Raw genomic sequence first — 18,766 nt, 5'->3', positions numbered from 1 at the left:
AATCTAACCTCATTTCCAATATGGCTAGCCATTTGGACTGTATTTCCTCCAACAAATCTATATTGGTCCCAAGATGTCACTGTATGGATTAAAAATAAAATTATGTAGCCGGGCGTGGTGACGCACACCTTCAATCCCAGCACTTGGGAGGCAGAGGTAGGAGGATCATCGTGAGTTCGAGGCCACCCTGAGACTACATAGTGAATTTCAGATCAGCCTGGGCTAGAGTGAGACCCTACCTTGAAAAACAAAAACAAACAAAAAAATAAAATTATGTTGTTCACATTCTTTTCTAATTCAGCAGTTTAATCAGCCTCTGTAAAAAAGGAAGAAAGGGAAAAATCTGGAGATGAGGTCAGATTAGTAAAGCAGGGTGACCGTTTTTCAGCTGTTAAGCCACAGTGGGTAAAATACCTACTCAGAGTGCTTGTCAATGTAGTGAGTTCATCCTAGCACTAGAAGCAAATCTCTGAAATAGTTGTAACAATTTTTTTTTTGTCTGTGTGTGTGTGTGTGTCTGTGTGTTATGCTGTGTGTGCTGTGTGCAGCTTGTGTGCAGAGGGCAGCGGAGAGTATCCTACGTTCCCCTGTATCACTCATTGTGTGTTTTCCTACTCCTCCTCCTTTTTAGGTTTTTTTTTTTGTTTGTTTGTTTGTTTTTGAGGTAGGGTCTCACTCTGGTCCAGGCTGACCTGGAATTAACTCTGTCATCTCAGGGTGGCCTTGAACTCATGGCAATCCTCCTACCTCTGCCTCCCGAGTGCTGGGATTAAAGGCGTGCGCCACCACGCCCGGCACCTTTTTAGTTTTTTGAGGTAGGGTCTCACTCCAGTCCAGGCTGGCTTCAGACTCACAGTGATCCCCCTACCTCTGCCACCTGAATGCCGGGATTAAAGATGTGTACCGTCGCACCTGGCTTCACTGTGTTTTCAGAGCTGATTTTGGAGCTTGCTATTTTTATGAGACCCAGCTTTTCTCTGTTCCCTGCTCCCTGTAGGACTGGGTTTACAGATGTGTGTGGTCATGTCCAACTGTTTACATGGGTTCTGGAGAATTGGACTCAGTGGTCTCAGGGCCTCTCTGGTCCTCTTGCTAACACAGGAAGCACCACTAACTAAGCCATGTATCTTCCTAGCCCCAGTTACAACTTTATTGATGTAATGGAATAGGTCATTCCCTTTTCTCAGGGAGCAGAAAATGGAAAAGCACTGGATTAAACTATAACAAAGTAAATACACAGAATTCCACATAGAAATCTCTAGCTATGCTTACTAGGAATACAGTCGGCTAAGTACCCCTGAAACTGAATCAGTCACAAAAACATGCGTAAAAATACTCTGAGTCACGTCCCCCTCCAACCTCACTACTACACAGGGACTGACTGAGGCCTTCATGACCACACAGTGAATACCTTAACCCCACTGAGGAGGGCCCCAGGGAAATGAGAGCAGGGGCAAGGGGATAAAAGAGCATAGCCCATTATAATGTACATAAAATTAAACAAAAATATGTAAGGTTTAAGAACTGCCTAACAAAGAATTCAGGATGTCTACAACTGACCTGCCAGGCCATATCTGCTCATTGCAATAGTGGCATCATTTTTATGGGAGTAAGTAATCACTTTCTGATTGGACTTGACTTCCACAGGAGGAAATGTGTACTTGGTACTGTAAACCTGGTCAAAAGACGGGATGGGGCAGGGGGTAAGTTACTAAAGTTGTGTGCTAAATGGACAGGTTGTTAAATTGTCTTTAAAATACTTATTTTTTACATTTTATTTTAATTTATTTATTTATCTGAGAGAGGGAAAGAGGCAGAGTGAGGAGGGGTGGGGAGAAAATGGGTGCACCAGGGGTTCCAGCCACTGCAGTTGAACTCCATGTGCTACCTTGTGCATCTGGCTTATGTGAATACTGGGAAATCGAACCTGGGTCCTTAGGCTTCTCAGGCAAGCGCCTTAACCACCAAGCCATTTCTGTAGCCCAATATACTTAGTACTGAAGTTATAAGACAAAGTTACCAAAACAAATCACTACAGCAACTTGTTGACTGATATGTAATATAAGAGGTGTAGATCAGGGTTGTCTTTTTGTTGTTGTTGTTGTTTATTTTTATTTATTTATTTGAGAGCAACAGAGAGAGAGAGAAAGAGGCAGAGAGAGAGGGAGAGAGAATGGGTGTGCCAGGGCCTCCAGCCACTGCAAACGAACTCCAGATGTGTGCGCCCCCTTGTGCATCTGGCTAACCTGGGTCCTGGGGAATCAAGCCTTAACCGGGGTCCTTAGGCTTCACAGGCAAGTGCTTAACCGGTAAGCCATCTCTCCAGCCTGGTTGTCTACTTTTTGACATTGTGCCATGATATTGTCATCTACAAATGCGTTGACCAGCATTCATAGCTACCCTGGGACATATATGGTCAATGAGCTGCAAGTTGGACATGCCTAGTGTAAAGTGCAAATGTAAAAACTCAAAAATGTTGAGGAAGGAGTTGGGCAAAAGTATAATTTCCTTTTGTGATAAAAAGTTGTCATTAGCTTAAAATAATTTGTTATAGGAGCTGGAGATAGGGCCTCGCAGCTAAAGCGCTTGCCAGTGAAGCCAAAGGACCCATGTAAGCCAGATGTACAAGGTGGCACATGTGTCTGGAGTTTGTTTCTAGCAGGTGGAGGTCCTGGCATGCCCATTTTCACTCTCTGACTCTCTCTCTTTGCCACTTTCAAGTGGATAAATAAAAAAAAACCCACTTCTTATAACTATAAAATAATAATAGATATGCATAAAAGATTAAAAGAACAAGGAATAAAAACATATGACTAGGGAAAAATTAATAACAAAGGAAGAAGAAAAGAGATACAAAACAACTAGAGAATAATTCATATTATTTATTTATATTTGTACATTATTTTACTATTTTCTGGTTAACTCTCTCCTCACTCTTTTTTCCTCCATCCCCATTTCCTGTCTTCACTTCAACTTTTCCACCCCAATTATTTTACTACTCTATTTTCATAACTGTCCCCTTCTCTTGGGTCCTTCATCCCCATGGCCCTGCCTCTACTCCAACCTATATGCAAATCTTGAAATTTGTTTAGGATCTATAAACGAGGGAGATCATGTAGCATTTGTCTTGGTTGTCTTTCTAAGCCTGAATTAACCCCAGCATAATATTCTCCAGATCCATCCATTTTCTTGCAAATTTTATAATTTCACTTTTCTTTTCAGCTCAATAAAACTATTGTACCACATTTTTGTACAGCAAATTCCTCTGAATTGAAATATTCCTTCCTGAAGAGAGGAAAGAAGCTCTGGAGATTCAGGAAGTCAAGTCGGAGAGACCTGACCCTTAAATGGTCACACAACCACTCCCCGTGGCTATAGGAATGATAAACAGCTAACTATTGAAGGGCAGGCTTTGACCAATGTTAATTAGAAATTTAAATATTCCCTCCTGGTAAAGGAAGGAAGCTCAGGAGACTTAAGAAGTCAGCTGATTTAAGAAAGATTACAAGACCCCTCCTTAAAGCTGTGTAAAGGGAAAACAGCTGCCTGGGGAGCGACTGACTGATGGAGCTGCCTACAAGTCATACAGTGTGCCTAAGACTCCAACCAACCGAGCTGCCTGCGGGTTGTGCAGTGAGCTCCAGAGATGCAGCTTCCATAGTCACCAGCTATGCTAGGGTGGACTTGGCTATGCAACTACCTTTGAGTTAGCCATGCCTGGGAAATAAGCCCTCACCTTGAGGCTAAGGCTGAGGGAGAAGCATCAGAAGAGGTAATATTGACATAGGGAGCCCCATTGAAGTGGCTGTGGGGCAGTTGTCCCCAGGATAGGATAAGATTTCTTGATGATGGGCTGTGTTCCCTGTAAGTAAGCCCTCACCCTGAGACTGAGGGAGGAGCATCTACAAGGGTAATCCCAATCTAGGGAATTCCACTTAAGCTGCTATGGGGCAGTCATTGTGGTGGTTTGATTCAGTTGTCCCCTATAAGCTTAGGTGTTCTGAATGCTGGGTTCCCAGCTGATGAAAATTTGGGAATTAATGTCTCCTGGATACAGTGTATTGTTGGGGGTGGGCTAATGGGTGTTATAGCCAGTTTCTCCTTGCCAGTGTTTGGCACACTCTCCTGTTGCTATTTTCCACGTTGTGTTGGCCTGGAAGTGATGTCCACCCTCTGCTCATGCCATCATTTTCCCCTGCCATCATGGAGCTTCCCCTTCAGTCTGTAAGCCAAAATAAAACTTTTTTCCCCCCACAAACTGCTCTTGGTTGGGAGATTTCTGCCAGCAATGTGAACCTGACTGCAATAGTTGTTATCTATGATGGGATGAGACTCCTCAGTGACGTGGCTACTCCTCCTTTAAGTAACCCTTCACCTGCTCATAATTAACTTCAAAAAACTCAGTTTCACCAATTGTAGTTTTGTTTGTCATCTGAACCCTAGCTGGGGTGAATAGATAAATATTTGCATCACCCCAGGGGAAAGTTTCCCATGACACACATCTTCATTATCCAATTGTCAGTTGATGGACATTTAGGTTGATTCAATTTCCTAGCTATTGTGAATAGGGCAGCAGTAGGCATGGATGAGAAAGTATCTCTGAAGTAGAATGTGCAGGTCTCAGAGGACATGCCTAGGAGTAGTATAGTTGGATAATATGGTAGCTCTACTTTTAGCTTTTTGAGAAAACACCACATTGTTTTCTATAATGGCTGTAGCAATTGGCACTCCCAGTGACAGTGAACAAGGGTTCCTTTCCTCTACTTTGCCAGCACTTATTGTCATTTGATTTGTTTTTTAAGAAAACACTTCTGAAGCCTTTATTTACAAAAGCTTTAAAAACAAATAATACCCTCTGTTTTGCAAATAATGTTTTGTTTAAAAAGGATCGCCCAGTTATAGCATTGTAATATCTTGAATAAAGAATATACAAGGGAAACAAACTAAGTTGCTAACATTTGGATTTGCTAATTAATGATTGAAGTTTAGGTAACACACATAACAACTTATGGTCTATCACTTCAGGGCAGAGTTAATGATTACCAAACAGTCTTCCAATAATGCTCTGGTCTGGTCATATATGGTGCATGTCTAAATATTTCAGTCTTTTTCAATATATATAAAATAGATTGCAAAGATACACACAAAAAATAAACAAGCATTACACTCCTAAGGTAATTTTATTCGTTATATATGTATTACCATTTTTTTTTTGTTTTGCACCAAATCTATCAACCATCTTTGTTTAAACTATGTAAGCACAATTTTGATACTTTAATTTGATATAAAATGTATCTAAATCTTTGGACTTTAATGAAATTGATTTGGGTACTCTGCAAATCAAGGCATCACAAGTATGACTATAAAGCATTAAGAATAAACAGTGATTGAATAAAATGATCAAAGAAAGTGGACTATTATAAAATAAATTTAGCTTTAATATCTTGAATGCCAGTTTCCTGGAAGATAATCAATATCCAATCACAAGTACTTTTTCCTGAAGGGTATAAAGCTGGCTTAAAATTCTTTAGTCAAAGAGCAGCCTATACATGCCAATTAGAAACCAGCAGACACAGAGATATGTTTGGAAGACTAAACACCACCTGCAGAAATAGTAGTTACTATGCTCTCAGTAGTTTCTTGTCGTTTTCTGTTAGTCCAGCTGAATCAACCGTTTGCAAAAAGCACGTGCTTTACTCTGGACATCAAAAACAAGCAAATACTGTAAAATGTTGGCAGATGGTTATTTTCAATTTCTGGTAAAACAGAGGATTGAAATCTCTCTCTAAAGTGCAAAATTGATGGTCCACAATCTCAAATACCTAAAAGTATTGCAGAAGGAGAAACTTGAAACGGAATAAATTACAGTCAATGCTAGTTAATTTAGGAAAGGGGAAAAACCAAAACCAAGTTCAAGTATGCGGAGTTTATCAAATTCTTCAGTAAGGCCAAATCTAACCTGAATGCACTTTTATTCATTAAGATCTTAGATGGGGAAGGTCATACTTAGTACTGAAAGGCCGAAAATAGTGGGCTACAAAGAGAATGGGGTTGGGGGGGAAGGTATTGTCTACCATTAAAGGATTCAATCAGAGATAAAACCTATATACAAGCACATGTATACCTAATATAAAATAAAAATTAAAAAAATTATTTCATGTCATGACTGTTTGCTGGCTTCTTCCTCATATGCATTCCCTGTGCCATTCTGCACATAGGACAAGCCAGAGCCCACGCCGTACAGGTGGCCACAGTACTTGGCATCATCAATGTGATGTTTGAAAAACATTTCTCTCATTTTGAACAAGGCCATTCCTGTAAGCAATGAATCAGATCCTGCCTGATGTTGTGGTCCTATCCGTTCCAGCTCTAACTGTTCAGCAACTTCCTGCAAGCCACCTTTGAGATTTTTGCAGCTCTTCATGGGGTACTTTACATCATCAATGACAGGAAAAAATAACTGAAGGATCTCAAAGAAGTCAAGTTCTTCTTCAGGCAAGTTAGAGTTGGTCAGAATTTTGATTAAACAGCCAAAGTCATAACCACTATGAAATGATAACCCTTTGACCCCTTCACAGAGGACCACTTCTGAAGTCATAAGAAGTTCTGCAAGGTACTGAGTCTCAATTCCTTCCTCTTCATGTTTTTTTTTTTTAATGTTTTTTAAACTGTATACCAGATGTTGTTAGCAGTTCTATAGAGTCCTGAGCATACATATCCTCCGTCAAATTAAATTTAAAATTAAACTGCCAAGTTGAAGTTCCTGGAGGGTATTCTCCTTGCTCATTCATAAAAGTCAATCCTAGCTGAATTATCTTTAACAAGTCTACATTACACCGCAATAGTTGGTATTGATAGTCAGCATTGCTCCTGAATTCTCCAATGGGTCTTGCAACCACACCTGGAAACTCGGTGTCCATAGCAACATAATTATATTTTCGGATAACCTGACAAATTTTCTTCATCTCTTCATCCAGGTTACAAGCCCAAACTTCACAGATTCTTTGGCTATGATCTACAGTTGCTGCTGGCATAGTGAGGGCAAAGGAGTCTAGATGCCAAGCATCACAATATTATACTTGATTGAAGATTTGGTTCATAAAATATTTTACCCCATATTTGTGTACTTGTGTCTCTGAGTGCGCGCTCCTCCTCGCCATAGAGACAGCACCCAGTGGCGGTGGTGGTATCAGCGGCTGCAACGGGTGCCCCATAGACACCTCTTGCCCGGCAAAGGAGAAAGGGAGTTGGAGCCGCCTCATTTGATTTCTTGATGATAACCATTCTGACTGGAGTGAGATGAAATCTCAAAGCAGTTTTTTCTTAAAAATTATTTATTTGTAAGCGGAGAGATAAAAGAGAGATAGACAGAGGGATAGAACAGGTGCTCCAGGGTCTCTAGACATTGTGAATGAATGAACTGGTGCAGGAACCACTTTGTGCAACTGGCTGTGTGTTGGCACTGGGGAATTGAACCCTGGGGATTAGGCTTTGCAGTCAAGTGCCTTAACTTCTAAGCCACCTCTTCAGCCCTCAAAGCAGGAATTTTGTTTTTTTGGTTTTTTTCGAGGTAGGGTCTTGCTCTAGTCCAGGCTGACCTGAAATTCACTATGCAGTCTCAGGGTGGCCTCGAACTCAGGGTGATCCTCCTACCTCTGCCTCCTGAGTGCTTGGATTAAAGGCGTACACTGCCACAACCGGCTCCAAAGTAGTTTTTTTCAATATTTTTAAAAATTTTTATTTATTAGAGAGAGTCAGAGAAAGAGGCGAAGAGAGAGAAAGAGAGGAATGGAAGCACTAGGGCCTCCAGCCATTGCAAACAAACTCTAGATGCATGTACCACCATGTGCATGTGGCCTACATGGGTTCTGGGGAATCAAACCTGGGTCCTTAGGCTTCGCAGACAAATACCTTAATGAATAAGCCATCTTTCTAGTTCCAAAGTAGTTTTGATTTGCATTTTCCTGATGCTTAAGGGTGTTAAACACTTTGAAGAATATTTGTGGGCTGGAGAGATGGCTTAGTGGTTAAGCTGTTTGCCTATGAAGTCAAAGGACCCAGGTTTAATTCCTCAGGACCTATGTAAGCCAGATGCACAAGATGGCACATAAAAGTCTGGAGTTCATTTGCAGTGACTGGAGACCCTGGTGCTTCCATTTTCTCTCTTTCTATCTGCCTCAATCCCTCTCTCAAATAAAATAAAATAATTAATTTGAAAATATTTGTATTTCTTCATTTGAGAATTCTCTATTCCATTTTATAGCCCATCTTGTTTTGACTGAGTTGTTTATTTCTTATTGTTCAGGTTTTTTTTTTTCCTTTTTTTGGTATATGTTCTCTATCAGATGTATAGCCAACAAAGATTTTCTCCCATTCTGTAGACTGTCTCTTTGCTCTATTAACAGTTTCCTTTGCTGTACAAAAGCTTTTTGATTAATTAGGTCTTATTTATTTATTATTGGCCTTATATCCTGCACTGGAGTCCATTTCATAAATGGATTATGTCTGCATGTTCAAGTATTTTCCCTACTTTATCCTCTAGCAGCTAGAAAACAATGTAAAAACAACAGTAGTATGTCACGGCATATTCATAATTATTATAAATACAAATTTATACATTTATCCAATCAAAAGGCACAGAGTTTGCTGGGGAGAGGGCTCAGAAGGTAAAGGCAGTTGCTACCAAAGCCTTCTGTTTGGGTTCAGTTCCCCTGTACTCATGTAAAGCCAGATACACAAAGTGGCACATGTGTCTGGAGTTTGTTTGCAACAGCAAAAGGCCTTGGTGTGTTCATGCTCTCTCTCTGATTCTCTCTCTGTCTGTCTCACTCTCTCTTTCTGCTTGCAGGTAAATAAATATATAAAAAGGCACAGAGTGGCTGAATGGATTTACAAAAAAAAGACCTAACTATATGCTACTTAAAAGAAACTCACCTCACTTTATAAGGAGACACATAGATTGAAAGGGTAGAGATGTAAAGATATCTCATGCAGTAGGAAACCAAAAGAGTGTAACTATAGTTATATTATGTAAAATAAACTTTGAATTAAAAAATATAGCCAGGCATGATGATACACACCTTTAATCCCAGTACAGAGGTAGGTGGATCAACGTGAGTTCAAGGCTACTCTAAGACTACAGAGTAATTTCCAGATCAGTCTGGGCTAGGGTGAGGCCCTACTTCAAAAAACCAAAATAAATAAATGAATACAAAAAGTTCATTATGTAGTAACAAAGAGGCCAGTTCAGCTAAGGGACATGACAACTATAAATATATATGCAGTCAGCATTGAGTCATCTAAATATATAAAGCATATATCTGACTGACAAGAGAGACTACAGTACAATAATAGTAAGGGACTTTAACCCACCTTCAGTGAAGGGCAGATCATGTAGACAAAATATAAATAGGGAAACATAAGATTTAAACTATTCCCAGGCACATCCCACCTGTGGCTCATGGAATGCATCTCAGGACAGCTATGAATATGGCTCAGTTCATTTGCAGACAACAATGTCAGGCTGCAATGTAAATTATTTGGACAGACCTATGACTAGACCTAATGGACCCAATGATGGCACACAGAACATTCTCCAGAATAGGCCATTAAATAGGTCTTATCAAATTGACAAAGACCAAAATCCTACCAGTATACACAATGACATAAAAACAGAAGCCAGTAGCAAGAGGAACTTTAGAAAAATTTTCAGTTCAGCAGAAATTGAGTAAATACTCTCCTAAAAAACAAATATTAATACAAATAATAAGTAGGAAAATTGCAAATAATATTGAAACAACCTACACAACATACTAAAACCTATGGAATATATCCGCAATATCAAGAGAGTATTTAATAGCAATGAATACCAAAATCAAGAAAGAAGCACACAGAACACCAAATAGAAACAAAAATAGTCATCACATTATATTATAGTTAAAACATGAAGCACAGAAAGAGAGAGAGAACTAAAAGCTAATGAGAAAAAAACTCATCATTTACAAAGGTAAGCCCATCACAATTATACCCAAATTTCCAATGGAAATTCTAAAATCCAGAAACACTTGGAATAGAATATTTCATTCTTAATTTTTAAAATTTTATTTGGTTATTTGAGAGTAAGGGAAAGAGATAGGAGGAGTGAGAGGCAGAGAGAGATAGAGAATGGGCATCCCAGAGTTTCCAGGTACTGCAAACAAACTCCAGAAGCATGCACAACCTTGTGCATCTGGCTTACATGGGTACTAGGGAATCATACCTGGGTCCTTAGGTTTCACAGACCTTAGCCACAAAGCAATCTCTACAGCCTGAGTATTTCAAATTTTCAAAGACCATGGCTGCCAATTCAGACTACTATACCCAGCAAGATTATCCCTCATAATAGAAGGAGGGTAAATACTTCAGTGTTATGAATATATGAGCACTAAGCCAGTGCTACAGAGAATGCTACATGGAATAGTTGACTGTGGAGTGTAGAATAAACATACTCAAGAGGCTACAGGAGGGGAGAAACAATAATCAAAACTAGAAAAAACAGATGCAAATGCAAGTCTAGAAAAATCAAACTTCAAAGTCTACAACTTGACATGGATTAACTCATACCTCTCAGTTATAACTCTGAATACCAATAAGCTCAACTCCCCAATCAAAAGATACAAATAAGACAGGTTGGGTCAGAAAACTGAATCCATCCATTTGTTGTCTTTAAGAAATCCATCTTACCGTTAAAAATAAACACAACCTTAGAATGAAAGGATAGAAAAAGAACAGCAGGAGAACTTTAGCCACCATTCACAGCTTCCCCTTCCCCAACGCCAGCCCAAGTGCCAGCAAGCACCAGAGACCTTAGGAAGAGAGCTCACCTACACAGCACCCGGTATATGTGGCATATGCAGTCAGAGCAGTGACCCAGCCAGCCTACCTGAGCCCACAGAGCAGCAAAGAGGGACCCAAGCAGGAGTGCAGCATAATTGAGATGAAAACCACTACAAAAGGTAATTGGGATTACACCAGGTCAGTACCGACCAAATAAGTTTGGTATATAGGCTTGAATCAGAAGTGCTAATTGCACCTTCCATGTCAGGGTAAATTATGTGTTAAATCTGATGGATGGTTGGATTTGCCATTCTTAAATAAGCTATATTTTGGGTTTGCCATGTGTTGCTTCCTGATTTATAGTGCCTTTGTTTCCTCTTCTGTTATTCGTTGGGGAAGGGTCTCACTTGGTCACAAGATGACTTGGAACCCTCTACAGACCAGAAATCTTAGCCTCTTGGGATTAAGGGTGTGGGGCAACACACATCCTTAGGGACTGTGACTTTGTTAGAGGATCTGGGTGTAATAATACATACTCTTGCATAAATACTCTGTGCTGTTTTTCATTCAATGTGTCCATTGTTTAGTTAAATTTTAGAATCTGCCTGTATTTTGTTCCACTCAGCCTTCTTGAATACTCTCATAGCAGGCAAACCCAACACCTAGGGTCACTTTTGCAGTTATGCTGAGAGTCTTGAGCCACACCTAACACCTTAAGCTCTTACTCTGAAGATATATAACATTAGATTGATTCATCTAATAATGCAGATAATTAGAAAACCCAAGCATTAAATTAATCCAAGATGCAAAAATCTCTACATTAGAATACAAGAAACACAAAAAATCAAGACAATATAAATCCTCCAAAAAGTATTAATGCATAAGAAATGACCTCCAGTGAGACTGATTTAGAGGAAATGCATGAGAAAGATTTCAAAAAAATGATTATAAATATGTTCAAAGAAATCAAAGAGGATATCAAAGGAATGAAAGAGGAAATCAAAGGAATCAAAGACACAGGAAACCAATTTTATGAAATAAGTGCTTAACTGCCAAGCCATTTCCCCTGTCCCAGCTTTTGAAAATTATTTTTCTTTCAAAAATCTTTTTATTTCTTTTATTCTGGGTGGAGGCAGTACTTTTGTCTTTTTATCATGCTATACTGGTAATTTTAAATTATGAGTATTGTTGTTCATTAGAGAAAGTTGAAAATACCAAAGAGGAAATGTGTTTAAGGTTTATCACTTAATGTCTGCATTCTGCTTATAGTGAAGAGATTATATCTCTTCTTTAAAAAAAAAATGTTTTGGACTTCCGGTTAAGATGGCGGCTTAGGTACCACGCCAAAGCAGCCTAGGGGGGAAAAAGACCAAAAAAACTCAGCAAAATACACACTTTTACTAAAAAGTGAGGTGTATAGGAAATTGAGGCGGCAGTGGAGAAGTAGAAGAGTTATAGAGCATCCAGAGCCTGCACAGGCGGAAAAGCGGCCCCGGCAGCTCGGCCGCGGTGCAGCAGAAAGCCGCCAGACTCTCGGCTCGAGCCGCAGGAAAAGCCAGGTGCGGGATTTTCCCCTCACACCGCGCTCCCCGCAACTCGGGAAACGTGAGGGGACAGCGGCAGCGAGCAGCAGAGGAGAAGACCGTGAGGTAGAAGAACACGTGGAGCAGTGAGAGATCCAGAGAAGCCGCGGCTCCCTCCCCTCCCCCAATGCCTGAGCCCAGCTCCAGCGAACACAGCAGTGGCCCGGGACCCGGCCATGCCAACTTGGGCTGACAGCGGGACCCAAGCAGGAGCTGAGTTCGGCAGCAACTTCAGCAGCTCCAGCACTGGTACCAGCGGCCCCAGCAGCAGCGGACCCAGGAGCGGCAGCGGCGGCAGATCCCGCAGCAGCGGCTTCGGGGGAAGCAGCAGTGGTGGACACGGCAGCGGCAGCTTCAGCAGCGGTGGTGGCACTGGTGGTGGCAGCTACAGCAGCAGCAGAGGCAGCAGCAGCGACTCGGTTTACCCCGTAGGAAAAGCAAGTGCCCAGCTCCAGAAATCAGAACAGCAGCCCGACGACCCTGGCAGCAACTTGACTGAGACCAAAATCACCCAAGGTAACTGGGATTGCACCAGGGAAGGGTCTCACTTGGTCACAAGCTGACTTGGATCCCTCAACAGACAAGAAATCTAAATCTCTTTGTTGATAGAGGATCTGGTCATTATAATAACTACTCTTGCATACATACTCGGGGCTGTTTTTGATTGAATGTGTACAGTGTTTAGTTAAATTTTAGAATCTACCTGTATTTTATTCCACTCAGCCTGCTTGAATACTCCTAAAGCAGGGAAACTCAACCCCTAAGAACATCTTTGTAGATACTCTGAGAGTCTTAAGAGCCACACCTAATACCTTAAGGTCCTACCCTGAAAATATATTACATCAAAGCAATTGATACAGCTAAGAATACACAGCTAGCTAGAAAATCCAAGCATTAACTTAATCCAAGATGCAAAAATATATACATTATAACACAAGAAACACTAAAAAGCAAGACGATATAAATCCACCTAAAAGTATTAATGCATCAGAAATGTCCTCCAGTGAGAAAGAGTTAGAGGAAATGCCTGAGCAAGAGTTCAAAAGAATAATTATAAATATGTTCAAAGAGGTCAAAGAACACATGAAAACAATCAAAGAAGAAATCAAAGAGGAAATCAAAGGAATCAAAGAAGAGGCAGGACACCAATTTAATGAAATAAAGAAGGCAATACAAGACATAAATAGGGAAATAGAAATAATAAAGAAAAACCAGTCAGAATCACTAGCAATGAAGAACACAGTTAATGAAATAAAAAACTCTGTAGAAAATCTCACCAGTAGGATGGATGAGGGAGAGGACAGAATATCTAAGCTAGAAGACCAGGTGGCAGACCTAATGCAGTCCAACAAAGAGAAAGACAAACTTATAGAAAAGTATGAGTGGGAATTTCAAGATATTCAGGACACTATGAAAAGATCCAATATAAGAATTCAGGGCATAGTAGAAGGAGAAGAACTCCACTCCAGAGGCATAGTAGGCATCTTCAACAAAATCATAGAGGAAAATTTCCCCCAAATTGGGAAAGAGGTGCCAATACAGATACAGGAAGCCTTTAGAACCCCAGCCAGACAAAACCCAGAAAGAACCTCCCCTCGCCATATTATAATCAAACTTCCAAACACACAAACCAAAGAAAAAGTATTGAAAGCAGTTACAGAGAAAAATCAAGTTACCTACAAAAGCAAGCCCATCAGGATTACAGCAGATTATTCAACACAAACTTTTAAAGCCAGAAGGGCTTGGAGTGATATATTCCAAGTTCTGAAAGATAACAACTGTCAACCAAGGTTACTTTATCCTGCAAAGTTATCCATTCAAATAGATGGAGAAATAAAGACATTCCATGACAAAAGCAGGCTAAAGGAGTATTTGAAGACAAAACCAGCTCTACAGAAAATACTTGATAGAATCCTCCATGCTGAACAAAAGGAAAAGCACACATATAAGGAACCTAGAAAAAACAAGCTATACTCAAATACCAGTTAACAGAAGAGAGCACAGGTAGAACCAGTAACACACACACACACACACACACACACACACACAAATGGCAAACATAAATACACACCTTTCAATAATATCTCTTAATATCAACGGTCTCAATGCCCCAACGAAAAGACATAGATTTGCAGACTGGGTTAAAAAGCAGGATCCTACAATTTGTTGTCTCCAAGAAACTCACCTTTCTACAAAGGATAGACATTATCTTAGGGTGAAAGGTTGGAAGACGGTGTTTCAAGCAAATGGGCCTAGAAAACAAGCAGGGGTTGCTATCCTAATATCAGACAGGGTAGACGTTAGTCCGACGTTAGTCAAGAAAGATAAGGAAGGTCACTTTATATTGATTAAGGGCACACTCCAACAGGAGGACATTACAATCCTAAACATATATGCACCTAACATGGGGGCTCCCAAATTCGTCAAACAAACACTATTAGAACTAAGGTTACAGATAACACCAAACACAGTGGTGGTGGGTGACTTTAACACCCCACTCTCATCAATTGACAGGTCATCCAGGGAAAGAATAAACAGAGAGGCATCTGGACTAAATGAGGTCATAGAAGGAATGGACCTAACAGATATATACAGGACATTTCATCCAAAGGCTGCAGAATATACATTCTTTTCAGCAGCACATGGAACATTCTCTAAAATAGACCATATATTAGGACACAAAGCAAATCTTAACAAATTCAGGAAAATTGAAATAATTCCTTGCATTCTATCTGACCACAATGGAATTAAACTACAAATCAGTAGCAAGAAAGGCTATAGAGCATACACAAAATCATGGAAACTAAACAATACACTACTAAATGATGAGTGGGTCAATGAAGAAATCAAAAAGGAAATCAAAAAATTTATAGAGTCAAATGATAATGAGAACACAACATACCAAAATCTCTGGGACACAATGAAGGCAGTTCTAAGAGGTAAATTTATAGCCTTAAGTGCCTATATTAAGAAATTAGAAAGGTCGCAAGTAAATGACCTAATGCTTTGCCTTAAAGCCTTGGAAAAAGAAGAACAAGGCAAACCAAAAATTAGTAGATGGGAAGAAATAATAAAGATTAGGGCAGAAATTAATGAGATAGAAACAAAAAGAACAATCCAAAGAGTTAATGAAACAAAGAGTTGGTTCTTTGAAAGGATAAACAAGATTGATAAACCCTTAGCAAATCTGACTAAAAGAAAGAGAGAAGAGACACAAATTAATAAAATCAGAGATGAACAAGGTAACATCACAACAGATTCCAGAGAAATTCAAAAAATCATAGGGACATACTATAAAAGCATATACTCCACAAAGTATGAAAATCTGAAAGAAATGGATGATTTCCTTGATCTATATGACCTACCTAAATTAAATCAAAATGAGATAAATCACTTAAATAGACCTATAACAAACATGGAGATCTGAACAGTTATCAATAATCTCCCAACTAAAAAAAGCCCAGGCCCGGATGGATTCACTGCTGAATTTTACCAGACTTTTAAGGAAGAGCTAACACCATTGCTTCTTAAGCTTTTCCAGGAAATAGAAAAAGAAGGAATTCTACCAAACTCCTTCTATGAGGCCAGCATCACCCTGATACCAAAACCAGGCAAAGATAGAACAAAAAAAGAAAATTACAGACCAATCTCCCTTATGAACATAGATGCAAAAATTCTCAACAAAATATTGGCAAACAGAATACAAGAGTATATCAAAAAGATCATTCACCCTGACCAAGTAGGCTTTATCCCAGAGATGCAGGGATGGTTCAACATACGCAAATCTATAAATGTAATACATTACATAAATGGGTTGAAGGACAAAAATCACATGATCATCTCATTAGATGCAGAGAAAGCATTTGACAAAATCCAACATCCCTTCCTGATAAAAGTCCTACAGAGACTGGGAATAGAAGGAACATGTCTCAATATAATAAAGGCTATTTATGACAAGCCTACAGCCAACATATTACTAAATGGGGAAAAACTGGAAGCTTTTCCACTAAAATCAGGAACAAGACAAGGTTGTCCACTGTCCCCACTTCTATTTAATATAGTTTTGGAAGTCTTGGCTATAGCAATAAGGCAAGAGACACACATAAAAGGGATACAAATTGGAAAGGAAGAAATCAAGTTATCATTATTTGCAGATGACATGATTCTATACATAAAGGACCCTAAAGAGTCTACTAGCAAGCTGTTAGAGCTGATCAAAACCTACAGCAATGTAGCAGGATACAAAATAAATACACAGAAATCAGTAGCCTTCATATATGCTAACAACAAACACACAGAGGATGAAATCAGAGAATCACTCCCATTCACAATTGCATCAAAAAAAAAATAAAATACCTTGGAATAAACCTAACCAAGGAAGTAAAGAATCTATACAATGAGAACTTTAAAACACTCAAGCGAGAAATTGCAGAAGACACTAGAAAGTGGAGAAACATCCCTTGTTCCTGGATTGGAAGAATCAATATCGTGAAAATGGCAATCTTACCTAAAGCAATCTACACATTTAATGCAATCCCCATCAAAATTCCAAAGGCTTTCTTCATGGAAATAGAAAAAACTATCCAAAACTTCATTTGGAATCACAAAAAACCTCGAATATCTAAAATAATACTGAGCAACAAAAAAGAGGCTGGTGGTATCACCATACCTGATTTTAACCTATACTACAGAGCCATAGTAACAAAAACAGCATGGTACTGGCACAAAAACAGACATGTAGATCAGTGGAACAGAATAGAGGACCCAGATGTAAGCCCAAGTAGCTATAGCCACCTGATATTCGTTAAAAATGCCAAAAATACTCATTGGAGAAGAGACAGCCTCTTCAGCAAATGGTGTTTTGAAAACTGGATAAATATCTGCAGAAGGATGAAAATAGATTCTTCTCTCTCGCCATGCACAAGAATTAAGTCCAAATGGATTAAAGACCTTAACATCAGACCAGAAACTTTGAAACTACTAGAGGAAAAAGTAGGGGAAACCCTTCAACATATTGGTCTTGGCAAAGACTTTCTGAATACAACCCCAATTGCTCAGGCAATAAAACCACAGATTAACCACTGGGACCTAATGAAATTACAAAGATTTTGCACCGCAAAGGACACAGTGAACAAAGCAAAGAGGCAACCTACAGAATGGGAAAAAATCTTCGCCAGCTATATATCTGATAGAGGATTAATATCTAGGATATACAAAGAACTCAAAAAGTTAAATAATAAGGAATCAAACAAGCCAATCAAAAAATGGGCTATGGAGCTAAATAGAGAGTTCTCAAAGGAAGAAATACGAATGGCATATAAGCATCTTAAAAAATGTTCTACGTCACTAGTCATCAGGGAAATGCAGATTAAAACTACATTGAGATTCCATCTCACTCCTGTCAGATTGGCCACCATCATGAAAACAAATGATCATAAATGTTGGCGGGGAAGTGGAAAAAAAGGAACCCTTCTGCACTGCTGGTGGGAATGCAATCTGGTCCAGCCATTGTGGAAAACAGTGTGGAGGTTCCTAAAGCAGCTAGAGATTGATCTACCATATGACCCAGCTATAGCGCTCCTAGGCATATATCCAAAGGACTCATCTCATTTCCTTAGAAGTACATGCTCAACCATGTTTATTGCTGCTCAATTTATAATAGCTGGGAAATGGAACCAGCCTAGATGTCCCTCAACAGATGAGTGGATAATGAAGATGTGGTACATTTATACAATGGAGTTCTACTCAGCGGTAAAGAAAAATGAAGTTATGAAATTTGCATAAAAATGGATGGACCTGGAAAGTATTATACTAATTCAGGTAACCCAGGCCCAGAAAGCCAAGCGCCACATGTTCTCTCTCATATGTGGATCCTAGCTACAGATGACTGGGCTTCTGCGTGAGAATGAAAATACTTAGTAGCAGAGGCCAGTAAGTTGAAAAGGAGACATAAAGGGTGGAGAAAGGAAGGGAGGAGGCTACTTAATAGGTTGATATTGTATATATGTAATTACAATTATTGTAATGGGGAGGTAATATGATGGAGAATGGAATTTCAAACGGGAAAGTGTGGGGGTGGGGAGGGAGGAATTACCATGGGATATATTTTATAATCATGGAAAATGTTAATAAAAATTAAAAAAAAATGTTTTATTTGCTGGGTATGGTGGCACATGCCTTTAATCCCAGCACTCAGGAGGCAAAGGTAGGAGGATCACCATGAGTTTGAGGTCACCCTGAGGCTCCATAGTGAATTCCAGGTCAGCCTGGGCTAGAGTGAGACCCTACCTTGAAAAAACAACATATATATATTTGAGAGGGGGAGAGAGAAAAGAAGAGGTAAATAGAGAAAATGGGTATACCAGAGT

The 18,766-nt window shown here is 39.6% G+C and overlaps 1 pseudogene; it reads right to left on the bottom strand.

Annotated features, from left to right (window-relative positions):
- Positions 1-6,160: 6,160 nt before the first annotated feature.
- Positions 6,161-7,085, bottom strand: LOC101616355 (annotated as a pseudogene).
- Positions 7,086-18,766: the final 11,681 nt, after the last annotated feature.

This window comes from Jaculus jaculus, chromosome 1 (assembly GCF_020740685.1).
Source record: "Jaculus jaculus isolate mJacJac1 chromosome 1, mJacJac1.mat.Y.cur, whole genome shotgun sequence".
Classification (NCBI taxonomy): Eukaryota; Metazoa; Chordata; class Mammalia; order Rodentia; family Dipodidae; genus Jaculus; species Jaculus jaculus.
Note: the sequence above shows the minus strand (reverse complement) of the source record. Positions and strands in the feature narration are given on the sequence as shown.